The sequence below is a fragment of the Dama dama genome, chromosome 6 (assembly GCF_033118175.1).
Source record: "Dama dama isolate Ldn47 chromosome 6, ASM3311817v1, whole genome shotgun sequence".
In the NCBI taxonomy this organism is placed as follows: Eukaryota; Metazoa; Chordata; class Mammalia; order Artiodactyla; family Cervidae; genus Dama; species Dama dama.
The window spans coordinates 24,898,692-24,918,914 of record NC_083686.1 but is presented as its reverse complement, the minus strand read 5'-3'; the positions used below and the strand labels follow the sequence as shown (position 1 = coordinate 24,918,914).

The 20,223-nt window shown below is 43.5% G+C and overlaps 1 long non-coding RNA gene across 1 annotated transcript in view; it reads left to right on the top strand.

The window, feature by feature from the left end:
- The first annotated feature begins 1,230 nt into the window (after positions 1-1,230).
- Positions 1,231-20,223, top strand: part of LOC133058787 (uncharacterized) — a 69,508-nt gene continuing 50,515 nt past the window's right edge. The window contains exon 1 of the long non-coding RNA XR_009693378.1: positions 1,231-1,488. This is a non-coding gene — a long non-coding RNA (uncharacterized LOC133058787). The remainder of the gene's footprint in view (positions 1,489-20,223) is intronic.

Below are 20,223 nucleotides of genomic sequence, written 5' to 3'. Positions count from 1 at the left end.
GCCCCCTGTGATGTCAGAATGGTGTGTGTGTGTGCGTGCGTGTGCATGTGTGCTCCCTTTCCTTCTTTCTTTCCACATCTAAAAAAATGATCTGGAAGTCTTTCATTTTATTTATTTATTTTTTATATAATTTATTTGGCTGCGCTGGGTCTTAGTTGCAGTATGTGGGATCTAGTTCCCTGGCCAGGGATCAAACCTGGGTCCCCTGCATTGGGAGCACAGACACCCAGCCACAGGACCACCAGAGAAGTCCCTGGAAGTCTTTTAAAGTTTCTGGAACAAGGAGGTTTACAGATTACACGTGGATCCATGGTTTTGTTTTTTCCCACCATGGCGGCCGTACACTAATGAAAATGCATTTGCATAACCAGGAAAGCAGACACACTTGGAGTCGTTCTCTTTCTGCGTGCCCTATCCCTTCTCTCTGTCTTTGTGTCTATGGCTACTGTTAAGCTGACCCCTACAGTCTGGGGCAAATACCGAAACTTGAATCAAGCACTGCTTCTCCATACAGCTGCAAAGGCCTGCTGCTTCAGAGGCTCAGATGACCTGTTTAAGTGAAATTCTTTTTGCCAAGATTGCAAAGGTGAGCCGCCTGGCACTCCAGTGTACTGCATTTACGGTTGTTGTTTTGTTTTTTTTTTAATGAGAACGGCCTTTTGTAAATTTTTGTGTCTGCCAGGGTTGAGCAGTATTGAACGTGATCCGCTGAAACAATGATGATAGAAAGATAGTCCTTTCTGTTGAGTCTCCTTCCGCTCCTCCTAGTTTCTGTGAGAAACTGTTGCTTGCAAAAACCATAGCTAATTAAAAATTGAACTTATTCAGCTGCACAGAAACCCGAGTGGGGGCCGGCAAGGGGCGGGAGGAAGAGCAGACAGGGGCGCCCTGTGAGTGACGCCCCCAGAGCCATTCATTCCATCGTCCTTCCCTTCCATTTAACCGTTTTCACATCGTGGTTTTGTGAGTCGAAGGACCCTAGAGCGACCTTTGGGGACCCGCAGGAGAGGGCTTACCCGTTGCCACGAGCTCTGCTTGCAACAGCGAGCCAGCTTCTGCAGAGCGCGGGGGCCCGGAGTGCGCGGGGCCGGCGTGCCCGCGGCCACTGCAGAAACCGGTTCTGGTCTCTGGCCGCGTGTCCTTCCCCTTACATCAGGGTGCCCGCCGCTGTCAGGCAGGCCGGCCGGCGATTGGCTGGGAGGAGGGCAGTAATCCGAACTGCCTTTTGTACTTGGCTAATCAGGGCAGCCGCCTGATTGCAGGTTCCCAGCGGAGGTGCCTGGGTGGTGTCTGACACCTGTGTCTTAGCTCGCGCCTTCCCGGAGCTGCTTCCCCGGGATTTTTTCCGGGCCGGATTCGTGTCTCTGTGTCACCTCCCCCCGGCCCCTGAGCCCCCTCGGGCCGCCAGCTTGGCCCCTTGTCATGCTGGACGAAGATGTCCAACAGATAATCGAGGACAGTGGAAATGCCGGCTTAGACTTCCTTATGGTAAGTCCCTTTTAAACCAAGTATTTGTCGACCGAATTTCTCCATTTAATTCGACAGAAATGCTTGTATCGGGCAGGTAAACTAAAGAAGGTCTGGGGAGTTGTTTTAGTTTAGGCTTTTATGATGAAACTTGTAAGTGATTGGAGTGTCAGATGTGCTGGCAAAATGATACCAAGGCAGAAATAGAGATGTACATGGTGGGGGGCGGGTACTTGACAAACCATTGTCATCCTTGCAGGCAGCTGGCACCTCACTGCACACTTCTTCCTATTTGATGAGGAACTCCAGTCATGATAGAATAAAGGAACTTTTCATCAAGGCCAACAAATGTATATGTTTGTGCCATAGGCTCCTCCCAACTGTGCAACCCAGGAGCTATCATCTAATTCTCATTCCTACTTCTTTTTAAAGCTGTCTTTAACTTTTCCCCTCTTGTGATAGGAAAGCAGTTTTTTCTTTTTAAGGCTTGCTCAGCACAGAGGGGTTAGTGACTTTCACTCCAGCATGGGGTTTAATTGGACTGCTTAGCTCACTTCCCCTCACCTTTATTTTCCAGAGAAAGTCAGATTCTAGACGGAAGGACTTTGAGTCACAGTGAGATGCTTTGGAATATTAAGCCATGATTCTGATTAAGCTTAAACTCTTCTATGACTTCATTTTATGTACTTTTAAGTTGATCGACAGATACTTCAGGGCCATCCTGTCTTCCTCTTGGATTGGTGTCAGCATACTTTTTTTTTTTTTTTCAGCATACTTTTATTGTAGGGTTTAGTAATCCAAGGTTGGTAAAACGACTAGTGGCGCGGGCAAATGCTTACACTCTTGCCTGCTTGTTGTGATAAAGAAGAAAATTTTTGTTTTTTTGAAATGAAAACTTTCTGTATATGGGTAAAGATCCATTTATAAATCCAAAAAGGTTCTGAGGAAGATGTTCCCCATTTCTAAATGATTCCATTTAACCAGTAAGCAGGAATAGAACAGACAGAGGTGGTGAAAAGCAGGCGATAAACACTCAGAAACCATATACTCAAGATATGTGTTAATCATCCTGAAATATGTTTTTTTCTTTCATTATTTATAGGCAGTTGGAAGTCTCCATCTTTCTCAGCTGTTAGCTAACTATTCTTTATAAAGACATTTTCCTGTAATAAGATCAACGTATTTGTAATACTAAATATAAATACTAAAAATGCCTGCTCTGATGAATAGAAGCATCAGAAATGACATTGCCCACCGGTTGAAATGTGGTCATCATGCAAGTCTACAGAAATCATTTAAAATATAATGTATGTGCCCCATATTACAGATGGTTGGTGATGATTGAAAAATTAGATCAGTTGGTAGGTAGATATTAAGTGAATTATAAATATTGAGGGAACTAAAGGACAAGTAAATGTTGGAAAGCTAAATAAATACTGAATATTTAGCATTGAGTTCAAGTTCAAAATGTTACCTTCACCTATGAGTTACAGTCTAGAGAATGTATGAATCAAAGTTGGTTTCCTGGTTTAAGGATAAGTCACTGCTGCATAGGGAGGGATGAATGCCATCTCAACCCTAATCACTATCTTAAAAAAAATACTTCACTGTCCTTAATAAACCTCAGAGTCCTAAAAAGAGACAGAAAGGAAGAGAGAGCTAGTTTCAGAACCTCTATCTAATTAAAAAGGAAGTAAGGTTACAAAAACTGCACATTTCATATTGAGTGTAGAAAACCCTGTACCTATCTACAGAGTATAAGGAAACCCCTGAATGTGTAATTTAACACAATGGTTAATAGCTAATACACACACACACACACATTTCATCCCAAGAACAGCATTGTTAGAGTTAGATTGGGACAGGGGATTAAGTATCTTATCTTTATCTTTTTTCCCCAGTGTCTCCTTTCTGGAGCTGTGGAATGGCTGCCAGGCTCCCTCGTCCACGGGGGCCATGGGGATGGACCCCTCTAGTGTTCTGGAGAACACACAATGAGGCACAATAGTGTTGCCCGCCAGACACACTGCCGTGTGCCCCTGTGGCTCTGCTCAAGAATGGGTCAGCTATGCAAATGAAGCCGTCCACGTCAGACCCTGCCCTCCTCTCCCCTCTCCCTCTCCTCCCCTCCTCCCTCAAAAGAGTCCCAGATTCCAGCCTTTGCCCCAGACTTTTCTGACTGGGGGGGTGAGGATGAAGGGTGCTGTGAGCTCAGAAGCTGAACAACTGGGCCAGACTTCCCTTTGCCGGATGGGCTTCCACAGCCCTAGACAAATGGGAAAAGTCCTCATCTCCACCCCACTATAGATGGCTTCATGAACACATCCCTGGTTAATAGGAAAGAGGTGCACTTCCTGTTAGGCTGAGCTTCTAAAAGGCATGTTTTGTTTTGTGTTTTTAAATTGCTCCCAGCAATCCTAACGTTCGCAATTTGGAGATGAGAGGGAAGCTTTAAGTCAGAACAGATGGGTGATTTTGGAAGGTGGCAACATAAGCAGTCTCAAGTCGTTTCACTCCTAGTTGCACAGGTTGGATTTAAAAATGAACGTCAGATGATGGTGGCGGTGCAGTGTTTGTGGCCTGTCATCTGATATCATGGGGAGCATCACTCTTAACGAACGTCTGTGAACTGAACCTGGTAGGATGGCTCTGATGTCCCGTCAGGTGATCCAGTGACCCTGGGGTCAGACACTTCAGTTGGACTTTGCTTGTACACTCCAGACCTGGTTTTGTGGCGACAACTCAGGAGATGGAATTTAAATGAGCCCCACCCTGAAAAGCTGTGACTGTTGAGAATCACTTGTTTTTTTCCAAGTCCCAAAGCTCCTGAGTAACCCATGCAGGTACTGGGAGACCTTTTCCACCAAAACCTGTGGTCAGTAATCCAGACCAGCCCTCCAGGTGGGGGCGGCCCCTACGATTAGACCCCGAAGGGCCGTCTCTAAGTTCCTTCCTTATCTTCTTCCCTGGCAGCACTGGAGGTTGGTCCTATGATATTTATTCACTGATATTTATGCAGTGATTTCACAGTTGTTTATTAATCGGGTTCATCAGTTCCTCTCTCTGATGCATGTAGGTCAATATTATTATCCCAGTTTGGAAGAATGAGAAAAGTGATGACGCGGAATGGTTTGTCCAGTAGTACCAAGAAGTGTGAACATAGAATCTGCCCCGCCTTGCTTTTCTCCCTTCCTTTCTGTCGAAGGAGAAATCAGGAATGCTTAAGCCTCTTCCTCAGCAACTCTGGGTACTAAGAAGGCTTCAGTCCAAAACTCTGCTGCTCTCAACTGGACCACTGTAATGGGGAGGGGTCAGAGGCTTCCCAACAATGAACTGAATTGGGTGTGGAGTGAGGTGCGTGTGCATATGTGTGTGTGCGCGTGCACATATGCTTGAATGTCTGCATACCCGTGTGTGCCCACCTGCTTACCTGAAGGACTCAAAACCCCCAGGGGTGTAGTAAAGTTTGTCCGAAGCCTCCGCTGACGGCAATGTCTGTACTCTGGCCTTTTCCTAGAGAGGCCTAATCATTCATTATTTATAACAAATCTCAGCCCAGGCCCAGTGGCCAGGGAGGTCGGCCCAGGAGCTGCGGGTGAGCTAGTCTGAAGGCGGCTGGCCTGCATTTGCCTCCGAAAGTATTTCAGGAATGTTAATGGTATGCCTGAGCGGAGGGCTTCAGAGCCCAGAGCTGGGGCTGAGAACTGCTCTGTGGCCATCTGTTGAGGCCCAGAAGTCTCATAGCAACAGCTTCTCAAGAATGGTGCTCCCCCCTTTTCTTTTAATTAAAATTAACTAACACAAAACCCCAAAACCAGCTCCACTGCTCAGAAAGACAGAGTTTGAATTCTTTCTACAGAGTGATGAGCTTTTAAGGAAGAAAAGCCCCCACATTCTTAATTCCTGTTCTTTAAATGAGCAATTTGTACTTGGTTTGAGGTCTTAATTTTTTTCTCTCCCCTGGGGTGGAATTCTCTTTTGGAAAAGGGTAGAGGTGAAAACAAGCTTTCAAAGCTGTGGCGAAATCATTGGCAAAACTCCGGTTAAGAAAAAAAAAAGTGGTCAGACTTTTGAGATTTTCCTGGTATTTGTTGCTCTTAGTGATCCTGTCAGCAGCTGCATTTTTTTCCCTCTGTAATAATGTGAGCTTTATAAAACTGGATGTTTAGTGAGTGAAATGAGCTTTAGACAAAGGCCCTACTTTTACTGTGAAGATGTAGGGGCTCCACCATGAGTCTCTAAAATCTGTGTAAGAGTAGACTTTGGAAAAAGAGAGAGAGGAAAGTAATATATATAGCTTTTCATTTTCCAGTCGGTGGGCTCTCAGTTAGCCATTTATAGTCACTGAGTTCCTTCCTCAGGATAGAAGCGCCTGTAAAATGTGAAATACCTGAAGCCTAACCAGCAGCTGTGAGTGCAGGGGTGGGCGTTCTAGATGGAGACAAAAGAATTATATTCCATTCTAAATTCTGCCCTGTACTCGGCTATTTTAGGAAGGTGCACAACCTGTTACAGCATAGTTCCTCATCTGCAAATTGGATTTCTGCATTATTAGGAAGGTTAAATATAATCACATGAAAGGAACTCGGGAAATGATCCCTGAATGAATGGCATCTATGATAAGCTGCCATTCTTGCTATTGGACAACTCTGGGAAAATGGTTTCGTGAGGATGACTATATATATATACATTTTCAAATCTTTATATATTTAAGCATTTATAGTTTCTTTTCCTAATTTTTATGGGCGCATACTTGCTTTACAATATTGTGTTAGTCTCTGCTGTACAGCAAAGTGAATCAGCTATATGTATACATGTGTCCTGTCTTTTTGAATTTCTTTCCCACTGAGGTCCCTACAGAGCACTGAGCGTTCTATGTGCCCTACAGTAGGTTCTCATTCGTTATCTGCTGTATCCATACTATCGGTAGCGTATGTATGTCAATCCCAATCTCCCAATTCATTCCACCCTATCCCTTTTCCCTTTGGTAGCCGTATTTTCTTGATATCTGTGTCTCTATTTCTGCTTTGCAAATAAGATCATCTGTATCATTTTTCTATATTCCACATATATGTCTTAAGTATTTATATTTTCATTTAAAAACCTGAAGAGGATATGAATATATATATCCTCAAATCTTGTCAAATAAAATGTTTCTGTAGAGTCAAAAAGTATCCTGGCAAGTGATTTTTCCTACACATATATAGAATCATGAATATAGTACACATGTGGAATACTTCTTTACATTTTTTATTGCTAGTATTGTTTGGGAGTACTATTCAGATCTAACATATTGCCCCTGATGGTCAAAAATAGTGTGACCAACTCTTGGGGAAAGGATGTATACTCTGAGTTTAACTTAGTCTTTCTATGAAAAGCATGACCCCTTACCCTTTCTGTATTGATTGCCTCATGTATAAAATTTAACCAGTAAGTATTTATGCAGTGTCTATCGCGTGCCAGCTGTGTTCCACATGCTGGAGGTTTAGGGTCATGAACAAAAGTAGACAAAAATCCTTGCATACATTCTGGTCTGGTCTAGATAGACAAACCCCTGAATAACTAGGTTATAAAATAACTGCCATGGAAAAACCTAAAGCAGGGAACATAAGCAGAGGGGATATTGTCATTTTCTGAAGGGTGGTGAGAGAAGGCCTACGAGGAAAGTGATGAAGGAAGATGAAGTAAGACATGACGGAGGTGAGAACCTAAGCCTTGGGATGAGCTGGGGAAGAAGATAGAACCCGAGAGGACAGCAAGTGCAAAGGCCCTGGGGGCAGTACAGATGGCATGTGAAAGGAAGAACCAGATGAGTGCAGTGGGGGCAAAGGTCAGGGCCCTCTGTACCACCTCAAGGCATTTGACTTTTTCTCTGAGTGAACCCTAAGAGGACTTACTTCACAGAGCTGTCCCAAATAATTTGTTTGAAGCCTTAAGTGCCTACCATGTAAAAATTCTTCTATAATTGTTAGCCATTGTTCCTTTGTTTATTATTACCACCACCTAGGATTTAAAGATAGGATAATGTGAGCATATAGAAGAGAGTGTTGTTCTGATTAAAGCTGATCGTCATTATAAGAATTAAATTCCCACACTCAGACCCTTAGCTGTTCGATTTTATCACCTAAGGGGGTCCCAATTCTATATCTTCAAACATATGAGGGCTTACTTTTTTAAAACTAGCCTGTTTAAACTATAGCATTGTCTCTCTTAGGAAAGCACTGAGTTCATACTCTCTAGGGACAGGTGTCTTTGGATCCATTTGGTTTAAGTTTCAGCTACAAAAATCCTGTTGAATTCCACTGAATTCACATGCTCTCTCAATGTACTCATGTTTGAGTTTTGATATGGATCCCTCCTTCAGGCCACAGGATCCCACATGGGGAGGAACTTAGTGCAGGTGTAATTAAAACAAGGAATCCATGTCTTTTCCTTCTCGTCTGAGCCCAGAAGCAAGACTGGTTTTCCTGGCTGCTTTGAGAACCCTCTTTCAAAATTATCTTCTTGGACACACCTCTGTGTCTCCTCCTTTGAACTTTTGAAGAATTTTGGTAGGAACTCAGGTCAAGGAGTGCCTCTCTCAGAAACTAGAAGAGAGGGAATCATCTTCTCCAAGCATTTGAAGGCCATCATTTAGAATCAGGGTTATTTTATCCTTGCTCCAGAATCAGGAAAAGTGGTTTTGGGGACAATAAAAGGAAATTCTTGATGGTAACTAGAGATGACGGGTAAAGAAAGAGGCTAAAAATGTATACTCTCTGTGGTGGGAACATTCCAGTGGAGGCTAGGTAACCACAGGGCAGAGGGGTTCTCAAGCATTTGGAGGGCAGCTTGGTTTCTTAAGTTCTCTTCCAAATTTGTGATTCTGCTTTCTTTCAAGATACGCTTATTGAAAACTAAATTCTGCAGGGAAAGTCACTGTAAATTTTCTTTAACCGACATCTTAAATTAAGGATTCTGAGAGCAAGAAACAGATGATTGTGGAACCTCTGTTCGACTTAGGGGTCAGATGGGTCATCCCCCTGCAGTGGTGACCCTGGTCCTGCAGTGGTGACGTTGGTCCAGGTGCCTGAAGCCCCTATTCTCCCAACATCGACAGTCCTGTGCTCCCGTTTTACAGATTCAAATATCAGGGTGTTGTCATATCACTGCTGCTTGATGCAGAGTTGCTTAGTCATGATCAGTGGGTAAGATAGACTATAGCTTGCTTTTCCTTTTGAACAAATGCTTGTATGAATTTATGTTTTAAATAACTGATAAACATGCACTCCTAAAAAGCCTACGGACAAAGCTACAGTTTTAATCCCTATTTACCAAGTTATTAAACAATTGTGATATCAGTTCAGGAACTATTCAAGGTCATATGGTGAGAGAGCAGTTGAGAGAGAGAGTTTGAACCCAGGCAGTTGGCCAGCAGGATCTGTGCCCTTAAATCCTATTTGAATGTGCCCCAAAACTGCTTTATCTAGTCCTATGAACCTTTTCATTTGTGGTAGCACTCCTGTTGATTTAGAAGAAAAAAAAAAAAATTATCTGGCATATCATTACACTTTATTGCCCTCTATGAGGGCAGAGAACAAAAACTATAGATACCTGTGCCTAGAATAGTGCCTGGGGCATGGCGGATACTCAAATATTTGTTGAATAAGTGAGGGAGTGAGGGTGTGACTTGAATAAATGGTAGTAGGGCCATAGAAATGCCTTCTTAATCTCACAGAGGCACAGAGATGTATGTGAATGCAGAATGCCACTTAATGCAAAAACTTTGAAAAGTTACAAACCAGATAAAATTAGAGATGAGGATATAATGAGGCAGTGTCAACAGCTTCATCTTTTGTTAAGTGTCATTAATATTTTAATTAATAAGTCCTGTCACACTAGAAACAGTGCCCCTAAAAGACCCCAAACTAATATTGGCCACATGACAATTAGGGAAGGAGCAAACCAGGGAACCATGAATCCCACTAAGTCAGGATTTTTAGAGTGGGGATTTGGACACTGAACATTTTACACTTAACACTTAGGGGGCTTCCCTGGTGGCTCAGTCTGTAAAGAACCTTCCTGCCAATGCAGGAGATGTGGGTTCAGTCCATGGGTTGGGAAGATACCCTGGAGAAGGAAATAGCAACCCACTCCAGTATTCTTGCCTGGGAAATCCCATGGACAGAGGATCCTGGCAAGCTAAAGTCCATGGTGTCTCAAGACTCGGACACGACTTAGGAACTAAACCACCACCACCATTTAACATATAACAGTACATTTAACAAATGGACCCTGAGACTCACAGAGTTATTAAGGGACAGAGAAAAGAAGCCCCAGTTTGGCCAATGCTGGTGCCTAGGGGAATATTTGGGTGCAGTGAAGGTAAACCCACTCAGACCAGCTCAAAAAAAAGATGTTTTTTTGGAAAGGTAGCAGTGAAGCTTGAGGAATCCAGTTGCAGCAAACCAGGAGCACTTCCAAGTTTAATGTGATGATTAAGTCTGGAGGAGTCGAAAGTGTCAGTGATTTTCCCACCTTGGCATTGCTGGGTTTGTGATGTTGGACAAATTCCTCAATGTTTCTGGCCCTTGTTTACCTATCTGAAAAGTAGAGAATAATTAGTACCTATTGATATTTTGTTCGGTTGTTGCATAGATTAAATGAAGTAATACATATAAAGCACTTAGAACACTGCCTGACACATAGTAAGATGTGTGACCACCAGCCTTTATTATGATTCAGCAAGTAGGCAGCTCTTTGACTCGGTGGACATGAGTTTGAGCAAACTCTAGGAGTTGGTGATGGACGGGGAGGCCTGGTGTGCTACAGTCCATGGGGTCGCAGAGTTGGACATGCTGAGTGACTGAATTGATATGGGATGAAGTAAAACTGAAGTTCTCTGCTCCATGCTTACTTTCTGCATCCATATCCACCCTCCTAGCACACACACACAAACACACTGACACACGCAGATACAAATACACTGAAGAAGAGTCCTATTTAGAGGAAAGTATATATATGAAAAAGAGAAAGAGAAAAACATTGAAATGGAGACAGACAGACAGACACATACACAGATATACACACATCCAAAAAGATGAGCTTGAGGGAGAACCTGAAGATATTTACAATCCCTGGGACTGTCTCCCTCCTTGACCTTCCCGAGAAATTCCCATTTTCGCTTAAATTTCTCTGTAGGTTCAGTGTCACTTGTATCATTTGCAGTGACAACCACCAAGTCCAGCAAGTATTTCCCCCAACTTCTGGCTGTCTGTCCTCCCTTATCCGCTCATGTGTGGTGCTCGCTCACCACGCAGCCAGGGGTCCTCCACCACGTGACCTCCAGCTCTCCAGCTTTCATCACCTTCCTAACTCAGGCCCTGGGCCCTGGGTCCATCTTCCACGGCCAACCACGTTGAATGGCTATGGCAACCCACTCCAGTATTCTTGCCTGGAAAATCCCATGGATGGAGAAGCCTGGTAGGCTACAGTCCATGGGGTTGCAAAGCGTCGGACATGACTGAGTGACTTCACTTTCATGGGCAAGGAAGAGCGGGTCCGGCCTCACACCTGCAGCAGGGGCTTGATCAGGGCCGTGCTCCCCTAGAGGAGTTGTGAGCAGGAAGATAATAACACCTCGGAGTAAAACTGTGTGGTATCTGCCCGGTCCTTCTTAAAATGGCTCGCACCCTGTTGAAAAGTACGTTTTCCACAAATAGAATAGCTAGATTTCAGATATACAAGGGAGGGCTTTTGACAGACATTTTAAGTCTTCAGGCTCTGCTTCCTGTGGCCTGGCTTGAATAGAGAAGAGAATTCTGGACTTGTGTCAGGAAGGGATACGTGAGGGGTTTGAGGAGGGTGTGAGCGGGAGAACTGAGTGGAGTCATGCATGAAGTCAGCGTGGCCATGAGGGACAGGCCAACGGGGAGTGCCATACAGGACCCGTGGCAAAGATCCCAAGAAAGGCGGAAATACAAGAATCTGAGCCTGTGGTTCAGTGAGCATGGCTATTTTTTGGCCATATCATGTGGCACGTGGGATTCCTTTGTTTTTTGTTTTTTTTGCCCGCCCCCCACCCGCCCTCACGTGGGATTCTAATTCCCTGACCAAGGATAGAACCTACGCCGCCTGCAGTGGAAACTCGGAGTCCCAACTGCTGGACTACCAGGGAAGTCCCTCTTTATTTAATTTTTAGTATTTCTTTTCACTCACTTTTATTACAAACACATCCAAACACTAAAGAAAGTAGAAGGTACCACAAATTCCAATTCCCCTACCCTCCGGCACACCCACCCGCCGTCCAGCTGGATGGTTCTTGTTAAGTCTGAGAGTGAAGTGGAGGGAAAGTTGCTCTGTCGTGTCCGACTTTTTGTGACCCTGTGGACTGTAGCCCTCCAGGCTCCTCTGTCCTTGGGATTTTCCAGGCAAGAATACTGAAGTGGGTTGCTGTTCCCTTATCCAGGGGATCTTCCCAACCCAGGAATCGAACCCAGGTCTCCCGCATTACTGGCAGATTCTTTACCTTCTGAGCCACCAGAGGAGCCCAGAGTCGGGGAAGTGGATATGATAATGATGGTGGAGAATTCAGTAAAAGACAAAATAGTGAGAGACAGATGTGTTAGTTTACTCCACAGAGGGGACAGGAAGTTGAAATCTAAGATTCTTCTTAATCATAGGTTAATGAAATGATTGCTAAATGAGTTCTGGCTTCTGGTTATTTGAGTAGGGATTATGTAATTTGAGGAAGCAGACTCCCCCTATAGCCTAATCTCCAAATTGCTGAGGGTCTTACTTGGTGACAAGACTAAGAAAACAAGAGGCATTGTTCATCTGACATTTGGCAGCTCTTGGTCTGCAGTCTCCCAGGCACTGTGCTAGGCTTTCTAGGCACCGAGATCTGAAAGATAGGGTCCTGGCTTCACAGAATGCAGCGTCTACGGGAGGAAATGGATAGGAAAGTCTATCACAGGCACACTAGGATAAAGTTATCCTGGTAGCATAGGATAGGTGAACGCTTCTTGGAAAAGGATAATTGTCTTGATTATCAGAATGGCAAACAGGAGGTAGGTAGAGAGATTTAGTAGGTAAAGGTGTTCTAAACAAAGGAACCCAAGAGGTGCTTGAAGAGACCCTTATGTCAAGGCTGCACTTGTGACCCACGAAAGGGATGGGCAGAGATGGGGTGGGAACAGGGCTGAAATCCCACCTGGGCTTTGCTCCCTGGAGAAGCTGCGCACCCTGGAGTTGGCAGGGACTTTGTCTAATTCGCACAAGGTGCCTCATGGGCTGTCTGGATGTATTTGCTGTCTTTTGACTGAAGGACATACGCGAGAATCCTCATAAGTTTTAACAGGACCCTGAAGATGATGGGAAGCTAATGAGGAATTTAAAAGGCAGATCAGGGGAGATGAAATAATGTCATTTGCAGCAACATGGATGGACCTAGAGATAATCATAGTGAAGTTAGCAGAAAGATAAATATCATGTGATGTCACTTATGTGTGGAATCTAAGACAATGACGCAAATGAACTTATATTCAAAATGGAAACAGACTGGCAGACCTAAAAAGCAAATTGATGCTTACTGAAGGGAAAAAGGCAGAGGGAGGGATAAATTGGGAATTTGGGATTAGCAGATACAAACTGCTATATATAAAATAGATAAACAACAAGGACTGACTATACAGTACAGGGAACTATATTCAATATTTTTAATAATCTACATTGGAAAGGAATATGAAAAAGAATAGATAGATATACATATATATATATAACTGAAATAACTATCATTTTTCTATATACCTGAAATATTGTAAGTCAAATATGTTTTAATTTTTAAAAATGGTAGATTGGGGCAAAATCAGACTTGTGTTTGGGAGGGACCATTCTGGCTACATTTTGGAGAGTAGTTTTGAAGATGGCAAGTCTAGAGGAGTAGAAATTAGTGGGTGAGGACTGGTCCAGGTGAGAAATAGTGAAGGCCTGCACCAAGGCTATGGCAAGTAGAGGGGAGGAAGTGGCGGGATGGACATCTAGAAGGTAGAACAGGTAGACCTGGTGGCAGGCTGGCTCTCTGGATGACGGAGGAGGAGATGGTCAGAATCACTCCTAGCTTTTTAACTTCAGCAGCTCGGCGGAAGGTTCTGGCTTCCCAGCAAAGACTGATAAACTCGAGAACTTTGACACAGTGTGTAGTAAGGTGTTAACCGTTGAGTAACCATAAAAAGTTCCTTATAGGAGCCTATAGTTAAAGATTAAAAAGAAGGCTTGAAGAGTTGCTTTTGCGATTAAGGGAGAACACACTGGTCTTGAGCTGGGTCCCTTCAGAGAATGATCAGCTGGTATCAGAGGAAATGGTTCCTTCCATTTCAAGTACAGCACAGCCTCCTGCAGTGGATGTTCAGTCTTTACAAGATAACAATGCCCAGCTGCAGACAGCTAGTTCATCACTTTTATTCTTTCGAGGGGCTTCCGTGGTGGCTCAGATGGAGAAGAATCTGCCTGCAATGCAGGAGACCTGGGCTCAACCCCTGGGTTGGGAGGATGTCCTGGAGAAGGGAATGGCTACCCACTCCAGTATTCTTGCCTGGGGAATCCCACGGACAGAGGAGCCTGGTGGGCTACGGACCATGGGGTCGCAAAGAGTCGGACATGACTAAGCACACACACATTCTTTCTAAAGTAAATGATATAAACCTAGGGTATCTCAAACCCTTTCCCCATTCTTTTATTTTTTTGTTTGTTTTTTAATATTTGTTTATTTATTTGGCTGCCCAGGTCTTAGTTATAGCATGTGGGATCTTTAGTTGTGTCATGCAAACGCTTAGTGATGACGTATAGGACCTAGTGTCTTGACCAGGGATTGAACCCAGACTCCATGCATCGGGAGCCAAGAGTCTTAGCCACTGGAGCACCAGGCAAGTCCCTCCCTGTTCTTTTGGAGGAAGTATTTTTTGTTCTGTTCCTAAGAGTGGATGGGCAAGCAGGGTTTTTTCTGTCTCCCTGGGTTTGTCACCATGGGATAATAGCTCAGGCTTTGGAGTTGAATGATCCTAATTTTGAATACCAGGTCAATATTTTCTATCACACTGGGCAGGATACTTACCTTTATGAATCTCATCTGTAAAATGGGGGAAATATGACTCAGCTCATAGAGCTGTTGTGAGGGTTAAGTGGTAATGAACATAAAGCCTCGCAGGCAGCATGCTGGTCACACGTGGTGGTAGACGTGGCCGTTGTTGCTGCTCTCATCCTTGTTAATGCCAGGGTTCAGACATTAAGAAAAGATACGATTTGCTTTTACAGACTTTGATTATTCCTTGGGCTGGCATCTGTTGGGTGGTGAATATACGCAACATTGCCTTCCTGATATTGGCCCAAGGAGAGGAAGGTGTGTGCTATGTGAATCAGAAGGAATGGTCCCAGACACGCCTGCTGCTTCCTGAGGTGTCTTGGGAGATGAGGGTGACCACGCTGGGGATAGAGAAGCATACCATTAGTCTATAGGAACCACTGGAAAGAAGGCCGAACACTGTGGTACTCTTGGTTTTCACATGACTGAGATGTTTTTCTAGGATACAATCAACCAGTGAAGCTACCTTTGATATTTTACATTTATTAAATCAATGAAGAATATTTCCTACTAAGCATGTGGTTTTCTCATCCAGTTGCACCCAAAGAAGGTATGCTTCATTTTCCTTATCAAGAAACGGTCTTGATAAGATAGTGATTGTAACTCTGGTCATTGCTCGGGAATGTTCCTGATGGTCGTGCCAGTTTTCATTGCCCATAGGTGTGATATTTTTATAAATGCCTGTATGCTATGCTTTCACAAATTAAAAATATTTTATGCTGCCCTGTAACTGAAAACAAACAACTAGTGTGCTTCTATCTCTCACCTGTAAAAAAGGGGAGTGGTGAGAATTCAGGAGTTAACATTGTTACCATGCCTGGGATAAGAAATACACATTTAGGTATGAGCTCTTATTGGGCTTCCCTTGTGGCTCAGCTGGTAAAGAATCCGCCTGCAATGCAGGAGACCTGGGTTCGATCCCTGGGTTGGGAAGATCTCCTGGAGAAGGGAAAGGCTACCCACTCCAGTATTCTGGTCTTGAGAATTCCATGGACTATACAGTCCATGGGGTCGCAAAGAGTTGGACATGACTGAGTGACTTTCACTTCACTTCACTTATTGTTCTTGGGCCTTTCCAGGTGGCGCTAGTGGTAAAGAACCCGGCTGCCAATGCAGGAGACTAAAAGATGCCGCTTCAGTCCCTGGGTTGGGAAGATCCCCTGGAGGAGGGCATGGCAACCCACTCCAGTATTCTTGCCTGGAGCATCCCACAGACAGGAGCCTGGCGGGCTACAGTCCCTGGGGTCGCAAAGAGCTGGACACGACTTAGGCAACTTAGCACACCCACACATTATTCTCCTTGATTGTCACTGAATCCCTGTGAAGTAACCATGAGAATCAGAGACCAGGAAAAGTGGAAAGTCTGTCTTTTGTACTACTCTGAAATCTATTATGCCTTTGAAAAAGAAAGGAAAAAGCTTTTTTAAAAACTTTTGTTTATTACTTTATTTATTAAATTTATTCCTTCTCTTTTTGGCCACACAGCATGTGGGACTCTAGTTCCCTGGCCAGGGATTAAACCCACACCCCCTGAAGTGGAAGTGCAGAGTCTTAACCACTGGACCTCCGGGGAAGTCCAAGAGAAGTTTTTAAAATGAACCGTCCATAATTTGTTTGCTATGACAGAGAAGAAAGAGAATTCAGTGATAGTCACAAATTTAGCAGTTCTCACCTGGAGGCGGTTGCGTGCCCGCCCCCCCAACCCCACCCCCAACAGCACCCAATCTGGACCTTTAACAAGGTCTGGAGGTAGTTTTGGTTGTCACGGTGGGGAGGTTGTGCTGCTGGCTCTAGTGGAGAGAGGTCAGGTCCTACAGTGCCCAGAACAGCCCCCACAACACAGAACTGTCTGGCCTACGTGACACAAGTTGAGAAATCCTGAGTTAAATAATGCTGTTAGGAATATCAGGTGGTTATTATCCAATACTGGACTGTCTCTTTCAGTGAGAAATTTGCCTTCCATTTGCTTTCTGAGAACTGAAATTATTTTCCTCTGCCTATATAGGGAAACAACTGCTAATCCTTTTAATAGGTTTAGTCTGGGCTGTCTTTTTTCTGCACAACTCTCAAATTATCAGGCACCTCGGTCCAAAAAATCATCAGGCTAGTGGCTTGGAAGACTGTGGGTGGAAAAAAAAAGCAACAACTGGATTTGACTATGTGTTCATTTTTCAACTAGTGAGGTTTAGCCCTCTGTGGACACACAGCTGTTCTGTGGTGATAAGGGAAGGAGCCGAAGAGGGAGGCTGGGTGAAAAAGTGCCATCACGTTTCAACACTCTTCTTCAAGGAGAGGGAAGGTTGGCATCTCCAACTATTGCCGAGTGTGGAGCCACCCAGGAGTAATCATAGAGCTTTCTTTTTGTTCCTTCCTCTCTGTTTTCTTTGATTATCTTAATTTCACAAACTATTTTATCTATTTTGTAATAGTTTTATTTGTTTCTTTCCGGCTGAGCTTGGTCTTCGCTGCTGTGTGGGCTTTTTTCTAGTAGCAGCAAGTGGGGGCTACTCTCTAGTTGGTATATCCAGGCTTCTCATTCCGGTGGCTTGAGAGGGCTGGCTCTAGGGCGCCCTGAACCCCAGGGCTCAAAGGTGAGAGGGCTTCAGTAGTTGCAGCTTCCGGGCTCTAGAACACTGACTCAGTAGCTGTGGCTCACGGGCTTAGTTGCTCCTCGACACATGGGATCTTCCCAGATCAGGGATCGAACCTGTGTTTCCTGAATTGGCAGGTAGATTCCTTACCACTGAACCACCAGGGAAGCCCATTATTTCACACACTATTGGTTGAGTACTTTCCAACTCAACTCCTAAGTGCTGCTCATGATACAAAAAGTCCTCAGTGAGTCTAAGGTTAACTCAAAGAAAATTAAAAAGTGCTCTAGGAATCATATCATCTCAAAAAGAAAAGGTTGGACAAAGGGCTTTCCCTGCCATATTTTATTCATTTCTAAATTGCAAGATATAAAGTTAATCCACATTTTGCTATGCATTTAACTATGTTTATTGAAGGCTGTAAAATTATATAAATTCATGATAAATGACTGCCACAGCCCTGTGTCAGCTTTCCTGCTTTTGTTCTCTGTCAAAAATTTTTGCTTTTGTCTTTGAAAGATTACCTACTAGTATGTAAGCTTCCTAGTGGCAGTAAATTGGTAAATAGTAAGCAGAAGTAAATTTAATTATAATAAATAAACTCAACCAATGATACAAAATGGTTTTTAAGTTGAATCCCTCTTGGTCAGCCTGTAGGAAAGCAAATTACTTTTCATGGTGATGAAAGTTAGCACATCTTCAGTTATGTCAGTGGAACTCATTGTGCAAGTGTGATATGCGTTTGGAGAGAAGACTCTTAGAAAAGATTTTTATTTATTTACTTATTTGACTGGGTATTAGTTGTGGCATGTGGGATCTAATTCCCCAAGCAGGGGTCCAACGCAGGCTCCCTGAGTCCTTTATCCACTGGACCACCAGGGATGTCCCTGGAGAGGACTCTTGAGCCGACTGGCTGGATTCAGATCCTGGCTCTGTCACTGGCTCTGTGTGATTCTCGAACTTTGGACAGATCACTTCTCTTCCAGCACCTCAGTTTCCTTATCTTCACAATGAGGATGATAGTTTTTTCCTCAGAGGGTGATTGTGAGGATTAAATGTGCCAATGCATGTCACTAGCACAAAGTAAGTGCTTGATAAATGGTAGGGTTGTTTTTTTTTTCTGAACTTTTTGTACTGGCATGTAGCCGATTGAGACTGATGGATTGGAGCCACTGCAGCTTGCGTAAATCTAATGTGGTGGGAAAGTGCCTAATCTTGATCACCTCATGTTCCTTGAGACAGTCATCTTTTAAAGACACATATTTTGTAATTATCAGGACAGAGCTTTATTGACGTATCACCGAATTCTCTGGTTTTCTATGCAGTATGACCATGTGAGATGCTGGAATAAGGTCAGCAAATTGGATTCCCAGGCCTCTGATGCATCCTGATCTTCAGGCAACATGGGACACATATTAGAATTTGAGTTTCCAGTTGCCTTGAAAGAGGATGCTTTCAGCAATTTTAGCTGGTGTAATACTTGGAGATGACAGTGCTCTAAGGGGTGTTGGTATCAAATATATTCTGGCTCTATTTGTGCCAAGTTCCTGACATGTTATATTTATTGTCCCTAAAGCAGGATAGGATCAAAATGCTGTGCATAAACAGGTGAAGATGAGTTCACAGCTTTGGTGGATTTTTTTCTTTGCTTCATAAATTTTATAACCAGTGTGCGACAGATTCCTTCCCTCCCCAAAATGAATCACATGCTTCCCCGGAGAGATCTGGGAGAGTCTCCCACCATCCCCAGGAAAGAAGTGAGAAAGGCAGATGCTGGGGACACGGAAGGCTCCGTAGTTCCTCAGCCTACTTTTCCTTCACTTCTCAATAGAGGACTTTGGTTTTTCCATTTATTGCCTAGAAACATATCTCATTTGCCCTCCTACATAAAGACACATGATTGCTTTAGAGCCTGACTGTGTCATTTTGGTACATACTTCCTTATTAGTGAAATATCTACATTGCCTGTGTGGTATTCCAGTGAACAGAGGCACTTGATCAAAATGACCTCTCAGAAGTCTAAATTTTCTTCTTAAAATGTTAAAATAAGAATGATTCATCTAAGGAATGCCTTGGACATATTAGAAGTCATTATTTTTTAAGGATTAATGTTAGTAATTGTTGGACAGTCTCTGAAACTTGAAATCATAACTACCTAAAAGTAATAGTGGGAAGGGAGATGAATAGAATGTAGAAACACTAAAATTGTAAGTTTTATAAGACAGAAGTGATATTATATTCAAAATAAAAGATCTGAGAATTCTGTTCTATTTGCTCTAGATTGAATTTCAAATTAATGACTAAATACTTGAAAGTGTAAAGATATGGATTTACTCATCTATAAATTAAAAATATGAACTAGTTGATGTCTCAGGTACATTTTGTCTCTAAAATGTCAAAATCAATGTAATGTGGCTTTGGAGTTGAATTCCCCAAGGACAAAGTATATACACGTTTGATTCAGTGTTCAACAAAGCTTTGCCAATAAACATTAAACTGATTTTGATTTAAGTACCCTCTTCTGCAACTGAAACATGGGCTGTAAAAGTCATGTCCCCATGGTGTTAATAGCATCAGTATGAGGGAATGTGTGAAAGGATTGCTGTAAGAAGCTGGTATGGCTCTGTTTCATGCTGATCTCTGCAGTGTGGGTGCTGCCGTGGAGGTGATGGTCTGCGTGGCATTATCAGAGTAAACCTTAATTAAAAGCATGAATGGAGCGATGGAGAGCCGAGATTTACCCAGAAAACAACAATGTGTCAGTGACATTCAGCTCAGAAAAGGGGTTTTTGAAGCCCCATTTTATTGCCTGATGGTGGGAGAGAATAATTCTCCTTATCCAATATTCTTGGGCTTCCTTTGTGACTCAGCTGGTAAAGAATCCGCCTGCAATGCAGGAAACCTGGGTTCGTTCCCTGGGTTGGGAAGATTCCCTGGAGAAGGGAAAGGCTGCCCACTTCAGTATTCTGGCCTGGAGAATACTGTCCATGGGGTTGCAAAGAGTTGGACACGACTGAGCGACTTTCACTTTATAGAAATTCTAAGAAG